This window comes from Cyrtonyx montezumae, unplaced genomic scaffold (assembly GCF_038088225.1).
Source record: "Cyrtonyx montezumae isolate F1298 unplaced genomic scaffold, pur_monq_1.0 scaffold_3, whole genome shotgun sequence".
Lineage (NCBI taxonomy): Eukaryota > Metazoa > Chordata > Aves > Galliformes > Odontophoridae > Cyrtonyx > Cyrtonyx montezumae.
This window is the reverse complement of record NW_027072034.1, coordinates 96,332,291-96,346,572: the sequence shown is the minus strand read 5'-3', so window position 1 is coordinate 96,346,572 and position 14,282 is coordinate 96,332,291.

The following is a 14,282-nucleotide window of genomic DNA, read 5'->3' as shown; positions in this document are numbered from 1 at the left end:
GCTGCTGGTTTCCTGCTATTTCCTGTTAACACTCGCTGTTGCAGTAACTCTTGGAAGTACAGAAAAGAGACGAAGAAAATCGTGCTACATCGTGCAGACACCCAAATCACCTCACATATCTTAGGTATTTTAATCACAAAGAATCAGTGATCACATACTACCCGAAGTAACTACTAATATAATCTTGATATTTGAAATATTGGGATAGAGATTGCTTTCATATACTCCTCTTGCTGCTACGGTAGAGTTCTATTTCTCTAATACTTAATGGTGAATTTATTCATCTCCTACCACAAACTTTTCCATCCTTGTAATCTACAATGTTATACTGTGATGGTATGCAATTCTCTTATGTTATATTGGTTTTGGAGGTCTAGTTGTAATGCACAGAGATGCAGCCTTTTCAGACTGTTTCATTTGTAAGACTTCTTAAACCTTTTGCAAGTGTCCCCATCCCACCCCAAAACCACAGTTCTTTAATTTCTCCTTCTATATACGCAGTAATTATGCACAGAGCAGTAAATTCACTATCAGATGCTGAAGGATAGTAGATTTTATTTTTTCTGTATTATGCAAGGCAGTTACTACTGCACTAACGTTAATAAAAATGAAGGAGCAGTCTGTAACACATTCCTGGGTTTACACATTTTCTTTCTCTATTTCTTGTGATTACTGAAATATATAGAGAAGTTATAAAGAAACTGTATCTGCTTCCAGCAGCTTTGTTGGCTTACAGAGGTCCCGATGATAAAAAGAACACATGAAAAGATAATGTGTTAAAATTTTCTTTCTACTGTATAATGTCAGGGGATATAGAGCTGATAATCTTCCAGCCGTAAGAGTGAATGGTAGCAAATGCATATACAGTGGTAATCTTCACATACTCACACATACTTTGCTATGTATTTTGATCTCATTATACTCTTAAGAAGAAAAGTCTGTGTTTTTTCCTCCACTGGGAAAAATAATGGCTTGTGAAGCAATTCTCAGGCTAATGTGCCCATGCGAGGTGCACACAATGACCACTGGATACTGGGTCATTAGTCACACTGCAGAGTGACTTGTCCAGGTGCCTATAGAGTTGCCATCTACCTGCCACACACAACACACCATCAGCAATGGCTGCCTCTGAGGATTCTCATTTCTCCAAGGATGTGTGATCCCTGCTTTTAAAATCATCCCAAAGATTGAGCTAGCGATGCAGCTTCTGCCCACTTGAAGTCCTCCCAGTTCTGCTTCCTCAGGTCCTTACACTGCCCTAAGGCACAGGGGAGAGGTCCAGCTTCACTTGCCATCAGCCTGCAGCTAGAAAGGCCAATTCAAAGCCACCGAGATAAGCAGTGAATATCCTGCCTAATTTCAGTCATCGGCAGATAGACATTAGTTCCAGCTACTCTCCTTAGGATTCTCCAATAGTCAATGGGAAGGGATATGCACATCTCCAAAAGCTGGCTTATCACACCTTCAAGATAAAACATTGTCCGGAGGTGCTTATCACTTTCTATTAACTACAGAGAGAATCCAGATGACTAGCTTAGATTGGATATTAATCTGCTGAAATTAAATCAAGTAAAACCAACCCCTAGACAGGGAGTTGCATGAAAAATAAAGGTAGAAAGAGAGGGGTTTCCAAGGGGGCACAGATCAGACAGGTATCAAACAGTGACTTCACTGCTAGCCTCCATGTTTTCTTTTACCGCCACCTGGCATTTCTGTAGCAGGCTGCAGTGGCCTCAGAAAAAAAATATCAGCACTTTAATGACCAAAAATGCACTATAAAAAACTAGAATGTAATTCACAGCTCAGTAGCAAAGCCTCTTAGGAGGAGCTACACAAAACCAAGAGCTTTTTAAAGTTTCACGTCAAGGAGGCTTCAAAATGTTGTCTGTTCCTGCAATTTTATAATAGGGCTTACATAGAGATACTCATCCTAATGTCACAGCTCTCTTATCATGCAGCTCTCCAATTTTTGGGGGAGGGAATAAGTGCAGTACTGAAAGAAATAGAACATTCTCCCCTCTCACTCAGCTATCAGAAACTTACAATGGGAAGATGTTAATCTGCTATGCTAATAGCAGTAGCTCAAGGTCAAAGGACAAATAAGGAGAACTCCATGCTCATTATTTTAACATATCTCAACAGGTAACAGAATCATCTTCTTACAGTAGCACAGCTGATTCATGACTTTTCTCATGCAACATTCTGAAAATACTTTCATGGGTCCCAGAGGTCCTTTTCCAGTCAGAGGCATGGATTACAATTTCTGACACAGATTATTATTTTTAATTTATCATATTATTCTATCATCATAGTATTACCCTTGGATTGAGAACATCATCTCTAACCTCCAAAATTTGCTTACAGCCACTCATACACTGCTGAAAATTGTCCTAGAGGACTTCACCCCACCTCCTTCACAACGCTTTTAGGACCAACATGTGAAAAGGTATGCCAAAGCCCATACACCCCCAAAAAGAAGCCTTGGAAAATCTCTGAGCTGTCTTTGTTGTTTTGTCATCATTCATCATGCCTGTCACTGAAACACTATCTCCTACCTCTGGACTTCCTTGAGGGCCCCCACAAGATCCCAGCAGTGATGATGAGGCCGTTTGTACCCAGGCAGCCTTCTGGCCATGGTGGTCTTTCACAGCAAAATGATGGGCTGGGTGTGGGTTCCTGTGGTCAATGGGAGTCAGGATCCTAGCCCTAATAAAATACAACTACAACCATAAACCAAGACACTCAAAAAGGTTAAAACTGGGCACAATGGTTATAACCTGCCATGAAGAGCAAGGAGACCCATGGGATTAGCACATCTCCTCAGTGATACTTTCATGATCATCTGTCACAGCACCTCACAGCAATACATTTAGTAGATCTAGGGAAAGGCTTTCCCTGACTCACCCATGTTCGCTACCACAGGGTACAGCTCAGCGGGTTCTACAAGAGGAGAGGTAGCCCAACAGCCATACTCAAGAGTCTTCACAAGGATTTGCAGGGACAAATTCAGTAGTGAATGATAACTTCTAATCTTTTTGTACCCTCTCGTGGATGTGCAGATTAACGATAGTATCTTGCAATGGCAGAACTGATATGGGAAAAAGATTGAAGAAAGACAGGAGAACAAACACAGCGTGCACACTTGATGTTCACTTTCCCTCCTCCCTCTGGCCCATTACAGTTTTAAATCCTACACAGTAGCATAAAACACATATCTGCCAGGGTTCGTACACCAACTGTAACTGTTCACTTTGGCTTGGTATGTCAGTGGTTAGATGGGTTAGAAAATTACACAGAAGGAACCAACTCCAGTCAGTCAGAATGCAACTGCCTGTACTACCCCTCATCTGCAAGTCATACACAGGCCCAGACACATGTTTGGGTTGGTGTGGCAAAACACATAGATGTGTGTCCAAACTTTTATCTTGACTGGGCTGCATTGATTGAAAAGAAATTGTCTCAAGCCACATGTTTGTAGGCTACACATTTCTGTGGAAATTACAACCAATAGAAAGAGCTCAACAGCACTATTTAATAGAGAATCATAGAATTGTAGGGGTTGGAAGGGACCTCTAGAGACCATCTAGTCAGGTAGAAAATGCTGTCTTTCAACAATCACTCTTCTCACAGTGGGAAGGTTGGAATTAGATGATCTTTGAGTTACTTTTCAATCCAAACCATTCTATGAATGTAGTCACCACCATTAGCTAAGTGTTTTTTTGCCAGCAGTGAACTAGAGCATACATGCCATGCTCCTTAAAATCTGCACCAGTGAATGCACTATCACCCACCCACCACCTCACTACGTTTACAATCCACTGTTTGGTCTCCATCAACATTCAGCAAGATCTGAGGAATGCCAGGGGGTGCAATTTTTTCCTGCATGGAGGAATTCAGTGATGCCCCTATTCTTCATATTCACTTCTATATCAGACATCTTGTGTCAGACTGTCCCTTTGATGCCACCTGTTACACAGCAACAAAACAGAATGTCTGTGGAAAGGTTCAGTCTCTACCTCTACTGTCATACCACCGACAACTACCTCTGACACTGTGGGCCAATATCATAAAATAGGAGGCATTACTTTCGGAGCAGCCTTTCTCAAATCGATGGTATCAATAATGTATACAGGTAACAACATTTATTTTAATACTTAACTTTTTATTATTATTATTAAAACACCAAAAAGAAAATAGGGAAATAAAAGCAAAGCTAGTGGGATATGCAACTTTCGTTGTTGTTGTTTAAATAATGCATCAGTTTGGTTTGATGGCAATGGTTGAAATTCATAGTAAGTTCTCAAGGAACTCATCAGAGATTTTTGATGAATTTTCACATGTCCTGTACTTCATTCTTGAAAACAGTTGTTCACTAATGTGCATGTTGCCATGAAGTGATGACATGAATAAGCATGACTGTGAAGTGAGGGATACTTCTCTCCGGTAAGAGAGGTCTTGTAGAAGTCTAGTAGAAAGACATGATCACATTTTTCAGTTGAACACCAAACTGCAACTCCATACACTTTGTCTGAAATTTTGCAGGTAATTTATGTCAACTGAAAATAGAATCACAAATATACAAGAAATAAAGATGATTTTCCAGCAATCTTGAAATTGACTCTCAGATTCTTTGGTCAAAACAAAGCTCTGTCCACAGGACTGTGTTTAGCCAGTGTATCAAAATGCATAAAATGACTTGCCCTAACTATAGTCAGCACTGCACTGCACCCTCCCCGCGTCATGGTTTCAGCTCAGATAGTACCTATCACACGTAAGTTTTTGGCCAGTGCTGGCCAAGCCTGGGGCTTGACCAGGTTGCTCAGTGGGGCAGAGCTGGCACCATGATGGTGCAGGGCAGGAGGTAGCTGCAGGATGGGATGGGCTGCACATGGCCCACAGGCTGGACATGCCTGACACAGACAGTAAAACAATCAAAAGGAAATATTTCACTCTTCGGTGGCACTCATTGTCACTGCAAGTGCTACCAAGGCTCAAATGATAAAAGCAGTAGGCATAAGTAAGCTTCTGTGGTTTTTGTACCACCCTTGCTTACAAGCAAGGACAAAGAGGTATGGTATGTTATAGACAGAACTACACAACATTTGTCTTGCAGGTAGTTTTTGGAATTACCACTGGACCTCACCCCGCCACAGCAGCACCTGCAATGAGCAAATTGCTGCTCAGATCCAGGCAGGAAGTGTCCTGCTTTACTAAACACACATCTAAAGGCCCAGCAGAGAGCACAAGCATCTGCACACACCACTCAGTCCCACAGCCCATTCAGTGTCTAGGTACCTCCTTTCAAAGTGGTGCAGGAGTCCATTATTTTTTAAACAGTTGGATTTGAGATACTCAAAAATGGTTGTTTGAAATAGAGAGCATACTACTCCCAGTAGTAATCAATAGAAGATGCAAACAGTGACAAACTCTGGAAGGTACGTCATCAACTAAGCAGAAAAGGATTATGCAAAGCCAAGTTCCCAAAAACCTGGTTTTCTTCCACTTCTGTTTCCAAGTCCCTGTATACTAAGCAGGTCATAAAAGCATGCTGGGAAGCTGTTTGAATTCCTCAGATGAAAAGTGCCAAGAGCTTCCTCCAAGCTCAGAACACAGCTAGTCAGAAAACAGGAAATGTTTTGCATGAGATTCTTGCAAGCCAGAGAGCAGAACATTATCCATTATTAAAACTAATATGAAAAGAGATTTTGACCTATAAGAAAAGCAAATTGCAAGTATGGTACTGTGTCATCAGGCTCAGACCAAGAAAGATGAGTCAAACACTGACTACAACTAGTTCTAGATAAAATAATTTTAGTCTACTTTAGTCCTGTCCTCTGTTAACAGATTTTTCCTGGGTCTCCAAGTAATCAGAAAGCATAAGCTTGGTTTGTTATTGCTAACTAAAGAAAGCTGAAAGGGCACAAAGCTGGGGCTCGCAAAGCCTCACCCCCAGGGCTTTGCTCACTGCTTCTGTACAGCCAGTTCTGCCATCCAAGTGCACTCTTCATTCCTTCTGATTGCCTGATACAATTTTACAAAACAAATTTGTGTAGAAGGAATAATGACATCACTAACACACTAACAACTTTATTACGCAAAATATAACTCAAGATGTCCATGCCCATCTATAATGACAACAGCAGGAGAATAATCATAAGCCATCCTGGAAACAAGCATCTTTCTTAGAAACAGCATATCTTATAATTGTTCTTCCAGCCACACTGAAGAAAATGTTTGATTAAGCATAGCCACAGGAAAAATAAAAAATAAAATGGGAATCAACTTCAGAAGATAAAGAAGTACATAAAATGTACAATTAGCTTTTTTTCCCTGATGATTTAGAGTCTGTATTGCAGAACTGGTGCCAAGAAGTTCCAAGATTCATCCTGAATTTTTTGAAAAACATAGTAAAACGGGACCAAAATGCCTGCTCCCAGTAGTCTCAATACAGAGAAATACTAGCAAAGCAACATTAAAAGGGGCTTCCTTTTTATATTGGAACTCTTTAGCTGGAATTTGAAGCAACATGGAAAAAAAAAAAAAAAGAAAAAACTAACAGCAAAACATATTAACCATTCCATGGGCTGGGTTTAAGCATACAAGGTCCGAGATCTGATTATGTAAATAAATGTTGAATAAATAGAAAACAGGTCTCCAACTCAAATTACTAATGATTAAAATTCTTTGAAATAGTGTAAGAAAGATGTTTCAACTTTCTAACAATGAAGTTCCCCCCAAAAAAATCTATAGAGGTTTTGAATAAGGAAAGAACATCAAAAGGTAAGACCATGTAAGTGATGCACAGTCTTCAGACATTGAAATCTTTGTATAGATTGTTACATAAGTAAGCATATATAGAACACTGGGTTGCTTACAAGTCTGAAATCTTTTATACCAGGTACAAAACCATGACAGCAAACCTAAAGCTAGGACACAATAGCCCATCATCTGCAAAACTAGGAAAAGTGTGGGTACTCGTGTTCAGAACTTGTGCTTGTCCTCCACATTGTGTTGTTTCTCAAATATATAATATTTTTAAAATAGCCACTATTAAGCACAGAACATGCTTGAGCATAGTTTGCAAAAAGATGTGGAGGATAGTCTTACCTTGTAAAGTAAAATAGGGAGGGGGAAAAAAATAAGCAATTGCTAGCACATCTACGTTACCATATGGTCTTGAGAGATATTAGTTACAAGACAGGAATTCAACCACATGAAGTTGGAAAATAATTCTAACAAAAGGAGCTGAATAACTGCAACCAGAAACAAAGAAGCAATATCAACACTGAGAATGAGAATCTCTTAAGCCAGCAACACAATGTTGTTTATCTAAGGGCAAAGGGCAAAAATCTTTTCATCAGATCAAGGATGCAGATATCAAATTCACAAATGATGGAACAGCTTTAGGTATATGTAGAAACATGTCTTTCTTCATTGTACCTTGCTCTGTGCTGCACTCTCACTGGGACAAGCAAGTTGGAAAACTCACAGAAGGTTTAGCTGGTAAATGGGTATTTTGGCCCACTACCTTCCAACATCTAGTACTGCTCTTGATCTTAACTGTTGAGTAGGTAAAAATGCAGTCAATTCAAAGTAAAATAAATGAAGTATCTACAGCAGAGAATTTCAAATTTCCAAATTCTACTACTTTTATGACTACAAAGTAAGTGTGAAAATTTAAAGTGTTTGGCAATGTGCGAGCTACCTATCCAGACTTGTAAGTGTGGATATAAATGTCTTGGAGAAAATATTGTCAGACAAGTACATGGAAAGAACAAAATCTGGTTCTAAAGAAGTTGATGGCAAAACTCCCATTAACTTCACTGGAGTCAAGAGTAACACTACATTATGCTTTCCATCCCTGTTTCAGGCAGATAAAGAGGACTACGTGGAATCACAGAAGGCTTAGGTTTGAAGGGATCACAGAGGTCACCCATTTGCAATCCCCTTGCTGCAGGCAGGGCTGCCACCCACCAGCTCAGGCTACCCAGGGTCCCATCCAGCCCAGCTTTAAGCACCTCCAGGGATGGGGCATCCACAGCTTCTCTGGGCAGTCTATGCCAGTGCCTCATCACCCACTAGGTAAAAAAGTTCCTCCTAGTATCTGACAGAAATCTCTCCTCTTTTAGTTTCAAACTCTTTCTCCTTGTCCTATCATGAGCAGACTGGGACTTATCCAACCCTGTTATATTTAGGCTTCTCTGCCTATATTTCACTTCCAGTGCAATTGCAAATGTCTTCCTTGCCATCAGAGGGAATCCACACAAAGACAGGACTTAGACCACCCACAGTCACCTGCTATCTCTTCCATCTCTAATCCCCTGCTCACCTCTGCTCTTCCCATGTAGCACTGCAGTTGACATGCAAGAAACCAGGATGCATGGCAGGCGTGCAACTTATATATGGGCTACCTCCACAAAGCAGAACTGCAATAGTTTGCATGTCAGACTAGAACAGAGATCTCTTACATAAATTCCTACAGTCAGGAAATACAACTCTTCCCAAAGGAGGTATTTTCTCAAAGACAGATTGGCTTCACTTATTAAATGAAAAGATAAAAGTCATTATGTATGAGGCTCTCCAATTCCACATAGTAAAGTAATAGGATTTTTTGCAAGAAATAAACATCACTCATCCTTTCTGTCAGTTGCACTTGGAATATCATTCACTGCAGAGAACAAGAGAAAACTACCGACCTTAGTGTAACTAAACAGTACAATATCACATATAAAATGCAAAGGCTAACTCTACTAAGCTTTCCCATGACACACATAAAAACATTGCAATAGCTTTTCAAGATATGAAGTGTTTAAATGTTACCAAAAAAGACAATTGCATTCTGATTTCTTAATCAAATATCTCCACAATTTTTTATCTGCATAAGTTTGGCACATTTTCTCCTGAGCTACAAAAATATATAACTTCTCCTCTTCCACTGAAGTCTTTTTTTTTTTTTTTTTAATGGCATCTTAAAGATGTCTGCATGTCCTTTCCTTCCCCTTCTTTGTAAAAGAACATACGCATCCCAGGATTGCTGAGTTTAGAACACGCGAATTATAGAGGATCTTCACAGCAGCTGTTTTTCAAGTGTATTTCTTAAATCATAAAAGATAGAATAAAATGAAAAAAAATCTGAGCTCCAGGAATAAAGTGTATTTGATCCTGCAGGACACATTTCAGAAAAGCACTTAAGAATATTCTTAATTAAATGGGATTATTCACTTCTGCAAAAAAAAAAAAGGCATCTGCCTAAGCATTTACATGGACTAAGTTGGAGTCCTCTAGCTCTGCAATTCTGACACTTCCTGCTGGTCCCCATCTAGTAGGAAATACTGCTGTAACATTGTACCAGCAACATAGGAAGGAAAGAAGATTTCTTATTATAAAACCCAAAATGAAACAGGTTTCTCTGTCTCACAGTTGGAAGTGCCAGAGTTATGTGGTGCCAAGAAGTTTATCCAGCTGTTGGGCATGTTTGTGTCCAGACAGTAGCTCCAGGATCCATGGCCATACCAGGGAAGGCAGGAGACACCAGCTCCAAGCCCTACTTATGCCTCCTGGATTCCACTTCATTGGACAGACACACACAGGATTTGTGATATTTTGTACCCTCCTGGAGCTGACAGTGATCAGTATCTCCATCCGGTCCCACCTCTGCAAGTTCCTGGGAACTGTCCAATTCTCTGCTTGCACAGCTCAGTGCCCTGTGAAACTGAAATTAGATATGCTAGGTCCTCAATGGGCTACAGGTCTGCATTCCATGAACATGTGCTTCCAGAGTCTTTTCCTGCTGCACTGCCCTGACTGTGTTTCCTCAGCCCAGATATCACCAGCCCCATTACAAGTCTCCGTACTACCTCAGATTTGAATTTCTGTTGCAATAAAAATACCATACCTCTCAAGTATTTCTTCTTCACTTAGCCGATGCCACAACACAGGGCTGTGAAGGAGAAGGAGAGGCAGAGAGAGAAAATCCAGTCTAACTTACTTCCGCCTTGGTGGCAAAGACAAGGCAGACCTGAGTGATAGTACTTGGAGGATGACGGGCGGAAGACACTGTAGCCTGATACAATTTACCTACTGTGTTGGCCATAAGGGATTAACATATAGGGAGTCCTTATAACAACAGGGAACCTTCTCTAATCTGGATGAGCCCTATTTACCTCACTTGTATTTCTATACATGACAGTTGCGCTATTAGAATAAGTAAGTAAACTTCTTATCAGATTGAAAGGAGCTTCTCTGCCATAAGGAAGGGTTGATAAGCTTGAATGGCATACAAACGGGTATGTGTGACCAAAAGCAATAGTAAAGGCAGTCTCACAGTATTGAAGATGTGCATCTCGCTGTGTTGGACCACAGTCTTCCTCACCACTGTTTTCCTACATCCTAAGATTTTAGCTTTAGTAGTTCATTTCCAGTCTATGATAGAGGATAAGTAAAATGGGCTCCTCTCCCATTACAGCGAATATTGAAGAAACTGCAGGGTTTAACTGTCTTCCCCCCCCCACCCCTGGCCTATAAATGCAGCATGACATTTGTTGGCTTGTTACCATCAACAGCCAAAATCCCATGAGTCCTGAAAGCAACTTGGGGAACATTAGCCCTGAGAACAGGTCAGGGGGTCTTCCCAGAGTACAGACTGGGAGAGTGCCGGCTGTTCTGTATGCATCTACATTTAGCCTTTTTGCTTGACTTGTGATCTCAAATTCTGGGAGCTGATACATAATAAACCAAAGCAGCTGGAGAAAGCTCTTTCTGGATTATGCCCAAGTAGAGCAGTTGCATGAAGGATTTCAGCAGCTTCCAAGGAAGAAGTTCAAAGACATCAAGGCGTGTGACAACTCTGGCAAGCTGCTGCAGCCTCTTTAGCAGAAAATTATGTTGAATATGAATTGCTGGAAAAAATGACTCTTTCTTTTACATACAGAAGACAATACTATTTATACTAGTGAGTTTATTACAGAATTCTGTCAGAGAAGTAGGAGCTTCCTATTACAATATCTTTATTTTTAGTTATAAAATCCAATAACTTACACTTACGTAAAAATCGTTCACTATATAAGTTTGGTGCAAATAACTGCGATCAGACAGACAGAGCTCCTTTGTAGTCAGTGTTAACACACTAGCATATAAGTGCTTGCTGCCTACAAAACAAAAGTATTTGCAGAAGTCCATACTAAAACCTCTACAGGCAAATGGGATCAAATTCTTTTCAGCTATATGTCTAGATAGCAGACAAGTTCACTGGCAGTGCCACAGTGGCTGTGATTCGCAGTTAGGTACCAGAAGGGCAAAATTCAGCCCATGCAGTTTTGTGTGCAGCATTAAGAAAACAAGCCCTTTGGCTCTGCATGTGAGAGAAATTCTTTAAGCAGGAGTCAACAAAAGAAGCTGGTAGCGTCACTGAAACAAGGTACTCAGATCTTCAGTGGATGCAAGACAAAAGTAGGTTCACCACAAATGGCATAGCTGTGCTAGTTTACAGCAGTTGAAGTTTTGGCTGTCAATCTGAATAGCCATCTTGTCAGTGTTCTTGGTGAGAACAGAAATGGAGGTAAGATTTACAAAATGAACTTTCCTCTTCATCATTTTATGCACTATTTACTTCTCTGAATACCCCTAGGGTAAACAAAACACTCATTACATTTTCAGTGGTCTCTCAACTTAGAATATACAGGCCTGACAAAATCAAAGTGTGTGCACATGTGTGTATGCACACACACTTCTCCCTATTAATCAAGAATAGGATTTCCTGATTTTCAAATCCCACCTCCAGCACCTGGCCTCCACTCAGACTCCCTGCACTCCCCTTGAGTCCTATCCTCTCCTGCACAAGGTGGTGCTCACTGGGAGAGCACTACAGGAATCCCTTCAATCCCTCATTGCAAATACTTTATCTGTACTGCCAGTAAAAGGCAGCTCTTATCTCTTAACACAGACTGTACTTCTAGGACATGGACTCTAAAATCCCAGGAAAAAGAATTTGCTTTCCCCGACTGTCTTTCAAGGACTATTAATGGTCTGTGGCAGTGTCCAGTATCAGAGGAGGCTCATCCTCAGCATCTCCCAGCCAGCCAGGCTCTGCCCTGGCTTTTTCCCTCTCCCACCCCGCAAACAACCCCTGAACATAAAGCAAAGACCAATCATGTTCTTCTGGGCAAAACTGCATCCTTTGCAAGTCACTCTCCCTGCTACTGTCAAAGCTCAAAACATTTCCATGTTTTAAGTTGACTTTTTCTCTGCCCATTATTTCTAAGCTAAACTGTAAGCCCTATAACTAAGATCAAACTTCTTTATTTCACTTAAATTCACTGGGTGCCTACAAGACATCACATTCTTACAGAAAGCAGCACATGGAAGAGAAAGATCATCACACTAAGAATTCATGAACATTTACTCTTAACATGCAAATCCAGAGGCTACTTTTGTATTACCTGCATAGCAAATGTTATAATTCTAACTTTAATTGGTCACAACCAGTGAAGCAAATGTTGGATATTATTGTACAACGCTGGTTTAATGGCTCAGTTGTGCAATAATCTCCTTCATCTGTCTTAAAACACTCCCAGTAAGCTAACTGTATAAACCCATAAAAATGTTGTTATGGGATTCCTTATTCAATTGAAATAATTAACTTTACTTTTTCGATTCTTGTTCATTGGAAAGAATATTTACTAACTCCAGATTTAAACTATAAATATTCATGCTGCCTGGTCATGTCATCATCCTAAAACAATAACTGTAATTAACAGTTCTTTTCCTGGAAATGTTTACCCACTATCACTTTTAAGTTGTTACTGAATAAAAACAAAAGCACATCTGAAATGTACTGGCAACAACCTACAGCACACAATAATTAAAGCCAGAGCACATCATGCTCTCATCGCTAATATAATAAAGCAATATTAATAATACAAATTGTTTAAATAGCATTTCCTCCCACAGAGATCTCACAGAAAGCTAAAAAAAGCGGGAATCAAAACTATCACCACCAGTGCAGAAAACAGAAACAGTGTAAAGGGGCATGGTCCAAGGTGATCCAGCATGGTGGTAACAAAATCATGACTTAATATATGAAAGGAAAGAAATCTAAAGACTCTAGTCCTTATTGTTAGAGGGAAGATTACAACAACACTACAGTATTTCAGATGCATGCATAGCAGTATTACTGAATCTGCACCTGGCATGATTTCCTGATTTGCCACCTCCACCACACAAAGCTTAGTGTAAGGACCTGATTAGTGTTTAGATGAAGCGTTTAGATGAGGTGCAGTTGGGAGTTTAAGGGAGTTGATTTAGTAGCTTAGTGGGTAGGGATGGTGATGGGAGGATGGTTGGACTAGATGATCTTGTAGGTCCTTTCCAACCTAATGTATCTATGAATCTATGATTCTGGAAGGTGACCTTCCACACTTTGTCACTCCGTATCTTCAGACACCACAGATCCAGCTGTAGACTTACAGATTGCTATGGAGTATAGCACACCCAAAAGTACCTCACAAACTAGTGAGACCTTGACTGCACCAACTCAGTTTTCAGAGTAGCCATGATATAAGATGGAAAACAAAGGAGTTTAAGCAAGTGGAGTTAACGTCATATGTTTTGGACCTCAGCTAGGTCAGAAATAAGAAAGCGATAGAAACTTTCTATGTCCTTAAACATGGAGGAATTGAAAGACTTTTAAGTGGGACTACCCAAGCAGCAAATCTATCGGTGCCTTATACCAACAACCTGCTACAGAAAGCAATAAATACTTCAGGCAGTAGACACAGAGCATAGGGGACAGCATCCACATGTGCCTCAGGCAGAAGGACCCACTACATGTAGGAATCAGGATACTAGCTGGGACCCAACACATCAAACTGCTGGACTGAACTGGCAGCAACGCTGTGTGAAAGTATGAGGAGTGTGCAAGTTAGTGAATAACCTGAGAGGTTAAAAAACAAAGTTACTTTTCAAGTCACAGAATCACCAAGGTTAGAAAAGACCTACAAGGTCATCGTGTCCAACTGTCCCCCTATCACCAGGGGTTCCCACTAAACCACGTCCCTCAGCATAACATGTGAACATTCCTTGAACACCTCCAGGTCCTGTGACTCCACCACCCCTCACACAGCCCATTCCAGCTGAAAGTAGCCTTTCCTTACGACCAGCATGAATCTTCCCTGGTGCAACTTGAGGCCGTTCCCTCAACCCTAGCACTAGTTACACAAGAGAAGAGGCCAGCACCCCAGATCACTACAATCTCCCTTCCGACAGCTGCAGAGAGCGATAAGGTC